Raw genomic sequence first — 12,776 nt, 5'->3', positions numbered from 1 at the left:
GGATAACTCATTCCTCGCTCCTAGCGCGGGGCTGGGCCGCCCTTGGGCCCTGGGGAGGGCGTCAGGCGGGACCCTTTGTCCCTCCCTCCGTCCCCTCCCCTTCACTCTCCCCTTTCTCCCCCTCCCGCCCCTCCCCTCCTCCTCCCCGCTCTCCCCGGCCCTGTCCCGGGAAGGCTGGACCGGCCCGCGGCGTGCCCTTTCAAGTCGGCCTCCCGGAGTCTCCGGAGCCGCCCGAGCGCTGGGGCCGCTGGCGCGGACTTCAAAGCCCGCCGCCCTCAGCCTGGGGCGGGCGAGCTGGGAGGGAGGCGGGTTTCGGTGGATTCCCCTTTCATCCCGCGGCTGCAGCCGGGCGCAGACCTCGGGGAGGCCCGGCGCGTCCCCGCTGGGCAAGTCCCTGCAGGGCAGCGACCGGGAGCGGAGGGCTGGGGACGCCACGAGGCCGCGCCGCAGGGCGGGGGAGGCCTGAACCCAGACTGGGGGCTTCGGACCCGCCTGCGCTGTGGGACCTCAGGCCAGCGCCTACCTGTCGCTGGGCCTCAGCTTTCCTAAATGCCCTACTCCCTGCCCAGGACTCCCCGGCACGGGACCTTTCTGGGGAGGGGCATTCGGGAACAAACAGTGGCCCTTGGACAGCTGAGATAGGAACAGGAAGCTAAGCTGGGAGCCCGGGCTCTCCTTGGGGTACCTGCCCGACCCCACCCATCCCACCGGAGAGGAACCGCTTCCTGCATCAGCCAAGCCCTGCCCGCAGTGTAACCCGTGGTCCAGCCTGGCCCTCTCTGGGCCTCAGCTTCCTGGAAGGCGGAGGGGGTGGCGGCTGAATGCCCTCCCTCCGGGTTGAGGTGTAGCGCATCCCTTCTTGCCGTCCTGTTTCCCGGTCCCTAAAGTAAGGGTGGAGGGAAATGGCTCTCCCTTTCTGGTGTAACCATAAGGAAGTGGCTGCCTGACATTCTGTAGCCGTCCGCGTGCCCCATCCAAGCCCCACAGAGCCCTGTGTGTAGATTAAGAACATCCTTTTTTTAGGTGAACAGCCTGAGGCAGAGGGGGTGTCGCTTGCCCCAGGTCTCAGCTGGCAGGGAAACTGGGACTTGACACAAAGTTACTTGGGCTTTCCTCCACCTTCCTCCCTGCCCATGGTCCCCACTGATTGCAAAACAGACAGGGGAGGTGAGTCCAGGCTGGGAATTTGGAAAGCAGACACTGACATAACGTGGGGTGCAGGCGCAGGAGTAGTATCACCCCCGCTTTACAGACCCAGAAACGGACACCGAGAGGTTGCGAAGCCAGACAAGGGGCAGAGCTGGGTATTGACGCAGATTTTTGGGGCCCCAGAGACTTGAGGTTTAGCCACTGCCTCTGGGGTGAGAGGGGCAGGGCACTTACTGTGTGTCAGGCCCAGGCTGGGAAGCATCTTGATCAACACAAGAACCCCAGCTGGGAGGTGGTGGTGTAGGAAAGGGGTCCAGATCCAGACCCCAAGAGAGGGTTCTTGGATCTCTTGCAAGAAAGAATTCAGGGTGAGTCCATAAAGTAAAAGCAAGTTTATTAAGAAAGTAAAGGAATAGGCTGGGCATGGTGGCTCATGCCTATAATCCCAGCACTTTAGGAGGCCGAGGTGTGCGGATCACGGGGTCAAGAGATCAAGATCATTCTGGCCAACATGGTGAAACCCCATCTCTACTAAAAAATACAAAAATTAGCTGGGCGTAGTGGTGCGCGCCTGTAGTCCCAGCTACTCGGGAGGCTGAGGCTGGAGAATAGCTTAAACCTGGAAGGCGGAGGTTGCGGTGAGCCAAGATCACACCACAGCACTCCAGCCTAGCAATAGAGCGAGACTCCGTCTTAAAGAAGAAGAAGAAAAAAAAAAGAAAGTAAAGGAATAGGCCAGGCACGGTGGCTCACCCCTGTAATCCCAGCACTTTGGGAGGCTGAGGTGGGCAGATCACCTGAGGTCGGGAGTTTGAGATCAGCCTGGCCAACATGGAGAAATCCCATCTCTACTAAAAATACAAAAATTAGCCAGGCATGGTTGCATGTGCCTGTAATCCCAGCTACTCAGGAGGCTGAGGCAGAAGAATTGCTTGAACCCAGGAGGCGGAGGTTGCAGTGAGCTGAGATCGCACCACTGCACTCCATCCTGGGCAACAGAGCAAGACTCCGTCTCAAAAGAATGACTACACCATAGAGCAGTGCTGAGGGCTGCTGGTTGCCCATTTTTATGGTTATTTCTTGATGATATGCTAAACAAGGGGTGGATTATTCATGTCTCCCCTTTTTAGACCATATAGGGTAACTTCCTGTCATTGCCATGGCATTTATAAATTGTCATGGCGCTCGTGGGAGTCTAGCAATGAGGACAACCAGAGATCACTCTGGTTGCCATCTTGGTTTTGGTGGGTTTTGGCCAGCTTCTTAACTGCAACCTGTTTTATCAGCAATGTCTTTATGGCCTGTATTTTGTGCCGACCTCCTATCTCATCCTGTGACTTAGAATGCCTTAACCGTCTGAGAATGCAGCAGCCCAGTAGGTCTTGCCTCATTTTACCCAGCCCCATTCAAGATGGAATTGCCCTGGTTCAGACACCTCTGACAGTGATGCGACCATTGCGCAGGCCTGGGACTGAGACACAGAGAAGTGAATGGTGAGGCCAGGCACAGTGGCTCATGCCTGTAATCCCAGCACTTTGGGAGGCCGAGGCGGGTGGATCACCTGAAGTCAGCGGTTCGAGACCAGCCTGGGCAACATGGTGAAACCCCATTGCTACTAAGAATACAAAAATTAGGCCAGGTGCAGTGGCTCACGCCTGTAATCCCAGCACTTTGGGAGGCCAAAGCAGGTGAATCACCTGAGGTCAGGAGTTCAAGACCAGCCTGGCCAACATGATGAAACCCTGTCTCTAATGAAAATACAAAAATCAGCCAGTCGTGGTGGCAGGCACCTGTAATCCCAGCTACTCTGGAGGCTGAGGCAAGAGAATCACTTGAACCGGGGAGGTGGAGGTTGCTGTGAGCCGAGATCGCGCCACTGCATTCCAGCCTGGGCAACAGAGCGAGACTCCATCTCAAAACAAACAAAAAAATTAGCTGGGCGTGGTGGCACGCCCCTGTAATCCCAGCTACTCTTGAGGCTGAGGCAGGAGAATCACTTGAACCAGGGAGGTGGCAGTTGCAGTGAGCTGAGATCACGCCACTGCACTCCAGCCTGGCGACAGAACGAGACTCCATCTCAAATAAAAAGTAAATGGTGGGCCCCAGTCTCACCAGAAGTGACTGAGTCAGAATTGGAACCCAGTCTGTCTGGCTCCTATGCCCCTGCACTTGATTTAGAGCTTTGCCCAAAGAGAGCTGTACTGCTTACCCACTCGCACCAAACACTGCATGGTTCCAGAGCCCTAGAAGGGTGTCTCTGCGTGGGGCCTAATCTGCCAAGAGGGGGCAGTTTTAACGGGCTTCCAGCATGATGCTGAATGTACCCAGGCTGGTGGGCTGGGACAAGTGCCCAGGTATCTAGCAGATGCCACCCCAGCCCAGAGATTTAAAATTCCTCCCTGGAAAATCAGATAATCAAAGAAGTCAAATACCGTGAAATGAATGTGATCCCTGCCAGAAGCCCAGAGGGAACATCTGAGAAACATTGCATTGCAAGTGCAGGCACGGGACCCTCCCCCTTGCCGTATAGGCAGGGAAACTGAGGCACGGTATGTGGCAGGGAGATGTTCACAGATAGGATCCCTATCCCTTTGCGCAGCGTTCATTCAGGGCCTTCTCTGTGGCAGGCTCTGTGTTAGGGACCTGTCCAGTCTCTGCATTCTTGGAGCTCAGGGGCTACTGAGTATGGTCCATGTGTGCCAGCAATGCCACCACTGTTCCGTCCTGATTGTGGTAAGTGCCACACAAGGAGAACTGTGGGGAGCTGGTTTCATTTGGGAGGGCTTCCCTGAGGAGGTGACATCTGAGACCTGATGTTAAGTGGGAACCCATGAAGCTGGTAGAAGAGCATTCTGGGTAGAGAGGAGGGCATGTGCAAAGGCCCTGGGGTGTGAAGGAGTTTGGCTCAGGAGCTAAAGGAGAAGCCAGAGGCCTACTGCAGAGTGTGAGGGGAAGCACAGAGGGGGAAGAAGGAGAGAGGAGGGAGGAGGCAGAGGGGCCAGGGCCTTGGGGCTCAGAGGAGTCCCCAGGACTTCAGTGCTGGGGTGCCGGGGGGAGGGACAAGCAGGGGGAGTCAAGGCTGGCAACCAGGAATCCTGCCAGACAGACGTGCTCAGGGACACCCCAGGACTGCAAACCCCAGGAGAGTCCTGACTGGGAACAGGAGAGCAGAGGGAGCGGTCTCCAGTCTTGCTCTAAAGCCTGCTCTGTTCTCTCCTAAAAGAAAAAGGAGATCAAAAGGAAAATTTGCAAGTTAGATTTACCCTCAATTCTATTAAATCACCAAAAACTGTCGATAAATAATATTAAGATCTTTTTTTCTTTTTGAGACGGAGTCTTTGTCACCCAGGCTGGAGTGCAGTGGCATGATTTCGGCTTACTGCAACCTCCGCCTCCTGGGTTCAAGCAATTCTCCTGCCTCAGCCTCCCAAGTAGCTGGGATTACAGGCATGAGCCACCCTGCCCGGCCCATAATATTAGGGTCTTAACTCCACAAACGCTAGAAATTTCAGCCTGGAAGGCCCATGGAAGCCATTCCCTGTCCTCCCAGCATTGGGGATGGGGGAGGGGAGCCAAGAGGCTCTGGGTGGGAAGGTCTGGCCGGGTCTGTTCAGCCAGTGGGCCCCTCCCCATCCTTCTTGGGCAGGCCCCCAGGTAGACCTAGGGGTGTCCCCAGGTGTGGTCTGGTCCTTCTCAGAAGTGCAGTGTTTACAGGGATGGGCTGTTCCTCTGGTAGGATGGACAGCTTCTTGGAGGAGGGTGGTGAACACCTTTTTTTTTTGAGAGGGAGTCTTGCTCAGTTGCCCAGGCTGGAGTGCAATGGCGAAATCTCAGTTCATTGCAACCTCTGCGTCCCGGGTTCAAGCGACCCTGTCACCTCAGCCTCCCGAGTAGCTGGGATTACAGGCATGCGCCACCACGCTTGGCTAATTTAAAACATATATTTTTAGTAGAGATGGGGTTTCACCATGTTGGCCAGGCTGGTCTGGAACTCCTGAGCTCAAGTGATCTGCCCGCCTCGGTCTCCCAAAGTGCTGGGATTACAGGCGTGAGCCACTGAGCTGGCCAGGGGTGAGCAACTCTTATTCCTTGTCTGGGGAAGGAGGGAAAGAGAGTGGAGGGAGAGGAAGGACAGGGAGGAGGAGGGAGTCAGAAGAGAAGAAAGCGGGAAGGAGGAGGAAAGAGAGAGGGAAAAACAGGGAGAAGAGGGGGAGAGAGGAGGCAAGCAGCAGGGAGGGAGAGAAGGAAGAGAGGAAGGGGGAAAGGAAAACAGGAAGGAGGGAGGGAGACATGAGGGAGTTAAGGGGGAGGGAGGGAACAAGTGGAGAAAGCAAAGGAGAGAGAAGGGAGGGAGGAAGGAGGGGTAAGAAGGGAGGAAGAAGAAAATTAGGGGGTAGAAGGAAGGGGGCAAGAATGTGGAGGGAGGGGAGAAATGAGGGAGGAAAAGGGAGGAGAGAGGAAAGGAGAGAGGAGGAGGGGGAGAATGAGGGAGGGGAGGAGAGGAGAGGGGAGAGGAAGAGGGAAGGGGGAGGAGGCTGTGCCGAGTGGCAGTCACTGGGGAGGGGTGTCCCCACTGTCTGTCACTTCCCTTTCCTCCTGGTATCAGCTCCTCCCCGCTGCTGGCCTTGGGCCAGGGATCTCTGGGTGGTGCCCACCTAATCCTCACAAAAGGACTCGACCTCAGTCACCCAGCTCACCAGACCCCAATCCTGGGCAGTTCACCTGAGGTCTTCCACCCCAGGCCCTCCCTGGGCCTAACCCACGGGTTGACTCAGGAGCCAGGTGCCATGCGTGTCCATGCGTTCATGCGTGTGCTCTGTGTGTGTGTGCGTGCGCGTGTGTGGTTAGGAGTGCAGACCTGGGCAGGACTGACTGGGCCTGGATCCTGGCTTTGCCACTTCCTGGCTGTGTGACCTTGGGTGAGTGACCCAACTTCTCTGTGCCTCAGGTGTGAGGAGTAAATGAGTAAATCAGAGAAATCCCACAGCACAGTGCCTGAAATAGAGTTAGTGTTCAACTTTATCTACTATGATTATTATTCCAAAAAGGCTGACCATGAGATTTCTTTAGGAACGGGCTCTAAACTGGAGGAAAGGGTTTGTGGATGGGTCTCAGAAGGTCCTAGAAGGGCCTAGAACTGGTTGTAAAGTTTTTGTGGTTGAGTGGGGTGTTTTTCTGGACAAAGCAGGTCCTCAGCTTACAGTGTTCTCATGACCCCTCAGGTTGTGTCCCTTGCACCAGGGTGGTGGCACCTCCAGTACTTTGGAGGTTTCATCCCACACAACTTTTTATTGATTGATTTATTTTTAATTAGTTTATTTTTTAAAGAGATGGTGTTGGGGGGATGGGTCTCACTTTGTTGATCAGTCTGGTCTCAAATTCCTGGCTTCAAGCCATCTTCCTGCCTTAGCCTCCCGAAGTGCTGGGGTTACAGGTGTGAGCCACACACAGCTTTTGAGGGGCTGTTGTCACCTGCCCCCGGCTAGTCAGGACAGGACCCAAGTTGTCCTGCAGACCTGCCATAGTTGCCCACACATCAGGCCACATGTGCTCAGGGAAAGTGAGCCCCTTCACTCAGGAATTCTTTAAAGGCTGAGACAGCAACGCACTTTGTAACTAAACCAGTGCCCTTCTCCAGGATGGGGAGGCACAAAAGCAGATTTCAAAGGCGAGCTTTGGATAAACAAACACAATAAAAATAATGCTTCGAACCCAAATGCTGAACTGAGCAGCAACCCCAGGCACATTCAGCCAGCTGATGCCAGTCCTCCCTGGCGCCCAGACGGGCCCAGGGGGCATTCCAGGAGCCTCAGTGGTACAGCTGGAGCCTAGGAGACCAGGCACCCACATCAACCCGGTCCCCCCAGTGAGCCACCTGGCCCCACCCCACCCTCCAGGCCTAGCTGGGACTCCCGCCAGCTCCATCCTGTGGCTCCGTCAGGCTGAGAGGGTCTATTACCCAAACCTCACCTGCTGAAGCTGGGGGCTTCCCCATCTGGTATCAGGGAGATTGTAAGTCTGTGGTGAGGGGCAGTGCCCGCCTGGGGAACATGAGCCTGCTCCTGGGGGGCCACTGCAGCTTGGTGAGTTCCAATCCTTGTTCTGCTGTGTGGCCTCAGGACAGTGGCTGCACCTCTCTGAGCCTCATGTGGAACTGGGGATCATCACAGTACCTCCTTGGCTCCCTCCTTGGCAGCCCTTGCAATTAGGGCAGGAGAGAAGCTGTGGGGAGGCCGAGGGGGGGTTGGTGAGCACGCAGAAGGACATGGATTCCACTGTGCCAAGGCCAGGCTCTGCGCCTGGACCACCAGAACACCCACACTTGCTGTGTGACACTCTGGGCTCCGGTTTCTCCATCTATACAATTCAGTGGCCTTGAGAGAGCCTTTTATGATTTCCTGCTTGGACTGTGAAGTGAGAAGCTAAGTGCAGAAGAGTATGTACAATACAGAATGTATGTGAAATCCACACGAAAATTTGAAAACCACGCAGGCACACGCCTCCTTGTATGTGCACAGAATACCTCCGGGAGGTACACAGGAAACTGGGTTACCCAGTGGGAGGGACCAGGGCTAGGTGAGAGGCCAGGGGGGAGGGGCTTTCTTCCCACTGGTTTCTTGTTGGTGCCTTCCAAATGCTGTGCACAAGCATGTTATCTAGTCAATACACAGGTGTTTTTTGTTGGTTTTTTTTTTTTTTGAGGTGGAGTCTCGCTCTGTTGCCCAGGCTGGAGTGTAGTGGCGCAATCTCGGCTCACTGCAACCTCTGCCTCCCGGGTTCACCCCATTCTCCTGCCTCAGCCTCCCGAGTAGCTGGGACTATAGGCGCCTGCCACCATGCCCAGCTAATTTTTTGTATTTTTAGTAGAGACGGGGGTTTCACCGTGTTAGCCAGGATGGTCTCGATCTCCTGACCTCGTGATACGCCCGCCTCAGCCTCCCAAAGTGCTGGGATTACAGGCGTGAGCCACCGCGCCCAGCAGTGTAGGGGTATTTTTAAAGGCCTCTCTGGTTGGGCGCAGTGGCTCATGCCTGTAATCCCAGCACTTTGGGAGGCCGAGGCAGGTGGATCACTTGAAGTCAGGAGTTCAAGACCAGCCTGGCCAACATGGTGAAACCCTGTCTCTACTAAAAATACAAAAATTTCCAGACGTGGTGGCACACACCTGTAATCCCAGCTACTTGGGAGGCTGAGACAGGAGAATCGCTTGAACCCGGAAGGCGGAGGATGCAGTGAGCTGAGATTGCATCACTGCACTCTAGCCTGGGCAACAGTGTGAGACTCCACCTCAAAAAATAACAAGAAACACCTGTCTCAAAAATAAAAATAAAAGTCCTCTCAGAGCTTTGCTGCTCCTGACCTGCCTGATGCTGGCCTAGCTCCCAGGGAGCTGCCCTGAGGGGTCCTGGGGAGCCACAGCAGGGTTTTGGGGTCAGGCAGGACAAAGCTCACTCCTGACTATCATCTCCAGGGAGCTGCCCATCTGACCAGCCTCGCTCCAGCCCCTCGGCCTCTCTGTCTGGCCGATTCTTCCAGGAGACCCTCTGCGACCCTCTCACCAGCCCTCCGCCCAGCTGCAGCTCAGCATCGCCATAATTTAGTGTCTGTGTATGGGGTAGCTACAGTCTGTGGGGCCCAGGGTAAAATGAAAAGCAGGACCCCTCGTGCCTCATGTATTGCAAATTTCAAGATGGCAACCGCATAGCATGAAGCCTGTGCAGGGCCCTTCTACGCCTGGGGCCCTGTGCGCCTGCAGGGGTCACACATCTGTGCAGCTGGCCCCATCTATATCTCCCCAATCCAGACACTGGCTCCCCGGGACAGAGTTTGCCAGGATAGCCAGCCTGGACGCACTGGCTATGGCCCTGCTGGGCTAGTGGAAATCTAGGCCAGCTTCCTGGAGGAAGAAACCTCAGCCTCAGAGGAGGCAGCTGCTCTGTGCTCCCCTGCACAGCTGCCTGAACCTCCCTTTCTTATATGATTTCTTATCTGGAGCTCAGCTGTGTGACCCTGGTCAAGTTACTTAACCTCTCTGTGGGCTGGTCTCTTGATCTGCAGGGATTGGGCCTACTCCCCAGAGACGTGCCCTCCTTCAAGGGGAGGTAAGCTTTAAGCACGGACGTGTTAGAGCAGCATCTGCAAACAGCACTTGCTCGATAGCTTTCGTCCTGATTCCTCTGCGATTTCCTGCTGGACTCTGAGCTCCATGAGGTCAGGGCCCGGGTTCATCTTGCTCTCACAGATTCCTGGCTGCCCTGATTCACATGGCCAGATAATCCACATGACCAGAACAGCTGTGGGCTGTGTTAGAAGTTACTAGAAGTTAGTTGTGGCCGGCCTGGGGAGGTGACGTCCCCCAGAGAACATGCTTCGGGTCACTGAGATGGCTGCAAAGTGTATGGGCCAGGACGTTCCTATTGGAAGATTCTTTTGAGGTTTGCTGCGCTCTTCAGCCATCAGAGAAGTCTTCCCAGAGCCAGGCAGGGGGGCTCCCTGGGAGTTTGGGGGCATCACTGAAGCCCCCTCAGCTGCCAGGTGCAGTAAATAAGCCAGGGAAACATTGGTGGGTGAGTCTTTAAGGGTGCCCAGGCTCCATGATGGCAGAGGCAGAGGAGCTGCTCCCGGCTGCCGTGCTTGGGGTCCGAGTCTGACTGGGAGAATTCCAGAGCCCTAGAGACACCTGGCCCAGCCTGGTGAGTCCAATCCCTGCTTCTGGCCTAGACACCATCCAGCATCCAAAGCTGGCTCCGATGGGTCGAAACAGCAGTGAGCATCCATCCCCCTTCTTGGTGCTGTTCATAGGGGAATGTTGAGGCTTGTGGGGCTGCCCGGAGGTGGTGTCACATGTCCCCATGGAAGGGTTTCACTGCCTCCAACAGGAAGGGGCAGACCATCTGTCACTTAGGGTGTATTTGGGAGGGAAGACAGAAGGACCCAGAGAGGCAGAAATGATGGGAAAGGGTGAGGGTGGGCAGGTGGTGGGGGTGGGGTCGAACAAATGGCCCCGATAAAGGCAGAGCAGCTGGAATGAGCGCTGGGCAGCCCCACACAGCTGGGAGGCAGGGTGTGTGGTGTGTGTGTGTGTGTGTGTGTGTGTGTGTGTGTGTGTGTCTATCTTGGCTAGGGGAACACCAGCCCTTCCCTCTGCCTGCTCAACAGCCCTCTCATGTCTGTTTCCTCCCCTGGTCCATGCTGAGAATTGCATCACCAGCCTGCCTGTGGGACCGGAAAGGCAGTAGCAGTCACTTGCCTTCCCCTGTGTTCCTCTGTGTTCTGACCATACCCCCACCTGGCTGCCGTCAGAAAGCCCAGGTGTCCACCCCATGCCCTGCACAGAAGATTGAGGCCCTACTCTGCTCCCAAGGCCTCCCATCCCAGCACTTGTCACTGCATCCTGGAACTGCTCAATTTGAGCGATGTTCCCCATGACTCTAGGCTCCCAGGGGCAGGGCTGCCCAGGCAGGTACCCACTCAGGGCCCAGCACGGGTGTGATACTTGGCTGAGTCTCTTTGGGCTGCTTAACAGATGACCAGAGCCTAGGCAGCTCCGAAGCAATAGAGTGTATTCCTCCCAAGCTGCAGGCTGGCAGTCCGAGATCAGGGCGCTGGCATGGTCAGGTTCCCGTGAAAGCCCTCCTCCGGGTTGCACACTGCTGGCCTCTTGCGGTATCCACACAAGGAGGAAGGGGCAAGGCCTTTCTGGGACCTCTTTTTCTTTTCTTTTATTTCTTTTTTTTTTTTTTTAGACAAAATCTTGCTCTGTTGCCCAGGCTGGAGTGCAGTGGCATGATCTCGGCTCACTGCAACCTCCGCATCTTGGGTTCAAGTTATTCTCCTGCTTCAGCCTCCCCAGTAGCTAGGATTGCAGGTGCCCACCACCATGCCCAGCTAATTTTTGTATTTTTAGTAGAGATGGGTTTCGCCATGTTGGCCAGGCTGGTCTCAAACTCCTGACCTCAGGTGATCCACCCACCTCGGCCTCCCAAAGTGCTGGGATTACGGGCGTGAGTCACAGCGCCCGGCCTCAGGCCTCTTTTATAAGGGCAGGAATCCCACTTGTGAGGGCTCCACCCTCATGACCTGATCACCCCTCAACGGCCCCACCTCCTCAAACCATCACATCAGACCTGGGGTTCCAGCATATGAATTTTGGGGGGACACGTTCAGTCCATAACAGAGCTGAATGAGCCGCCTGCAGAATGGCAATCGGCCCGTGGGGCAGCTGCCATCCCTGGAGCCCCACTTGGGGCTGGCTTCCCTTGGCCCTGCATCTACAGGGCTCCCTGGCTCCTGGCTCCTTCCTCTCCCTCCCACCAGGCTCCTGCCTGGAGCCAGCGCCCTCTTCCCCACTCCAGTCGTGGGTCCTGCCCACCAGCCTTGAGGCTTCCAGCTCCTTCCGGACCCTGTGCACCTGCCCAGTTCCACCCTCTCCAAATAAACGCCTCTCCTTCCTTGACCTTGCCCTGATCCTCCCTGCTCCGAGGTGCCCCATGTGCGGCAGGAAGAAGCAGCCTCCACAGGACTGCGGTCAGCGGGAGACGGGGCTTCCCCGTGAAGAGGTGCTGAGTGCGAATGCCCACTCCAACACCTGGTCACTGTGTGATCTTGAGAAAGAGTTGAGCCTCTCTGGGCCCTGGCTTCCCCAACAACCAAAGGCTGTACAGAGAGCGGCTTAGGAGAGAGCTCCTGTGTGGGCCGCCGAGGGCTCTGCTGGCTCAGGACATCTGTAGGACCAGTTCCAGCTCCAGTGGGCACCGCCAGCACGCCCAGGTGAGACCGCCTGAGCCCTCAGGGTTTCAGTGTCCTTATCAGCAAACGGGCTAAGGAGCCAGCTTGCAGGGGTGCAGAGGCGTGGGGAGGTGGGGACACCTAGAAAGGGGCAGTGACCTCCTGCCTCTCCCAGCTCTGCCTTCTGCCTTGGGTCAGAGTCATTCCTCCCCCTCCCCCCAACTAGACCGGGCTGCCACTCTCCCCTGCCCTGGCTGGGCACAGGACTGTCCATGACCAATGGCAGGGGTGGGGTTGGGGGGTGCGCCTGCCTTGATCCCAGCTGCTCAGATGGGTCTGAGTTGAGGGGAGCAGAGCTTTCCTGGCCTCCCTGACATGCTGCTTCCTGAAGCCCAGGAGGGGCAGCCCCCCACCCCACACCCCACCCCACCCCCGCCAGCCCTGAGTGGAAATGCCCCTCGGAAAAGGGCCCTGTTGGGGCCCCTGGGGAGGCCCCCAGTCTGGGGTCTTTGCCAAAGAGGGTGAGAGAGAGGTCCCCGGAGGGCCCCCGGGGAAGAGCTGGGGTTGGGTCCATCCCCTGAATGCCTCGCTCCCTCTTCCTCATCCCCTCCTTGGTCACCCCAAGTTCATGGTGGGGGACATGCTGGTGGACAGACAAGTGGCTACAGAGGGCCAGGGGGAGGCGTCTGGGCCTCCAGGGCAGCAGGTGACCCCGAATGTGGGGGCTGCGGCCCTGGGAGACCCCGTGAGAGGCCGTGTATGTGTGAGGTCGGCCTGTGTTCACCGGCTGTTTGTAGGGCAGGAGTCCGGGTATGTGTGTGGTGTGTGTGTCTGAAGGGGGTGTCTGTGGGGCGTTGTTTTGTCTGTGTACCGTGTGGGTGTGGCCCTGTGGTGTGCCT

General features: G+C 56.7%; 1 protein-coding gene across 1 annotated transcript in view; it reads left to right on the top strand.

Annotated features, from left to right (window-relative positions):
• NTMT1 (N-terminal Xaa-Pro-Lys N-methyltransferase 1) overlaps window positions 1-12,776 on the top strand; it is a 55,511-nt gene that overhangs the window by 17,211 nt on the left and 25,524 nt on the right. The gene's annotated exons all lie outside the window — the stretch shown is intronic.

The sequence above is a fragment of the Pan paniscus genome, chromosome 11 (assembly GCF_029289425.2).
Source record: "Pan paniscus chromosome 11, NHGRI_mPanPan1-v2.0_pri, whole genome shotgun sequence".
NCBI classification, from domain to species: domain Eukaryota; kingdom Metazoa; phylum Chordata; class Mammalia; order Primates; family Hominidae; genus Pan; species Pan paniscus.
The sequence above is the reverse complement of the archived record's forward strand: the minus strand, read 5'-3'. Positions and strand labels throughout refer to the sequence as shown.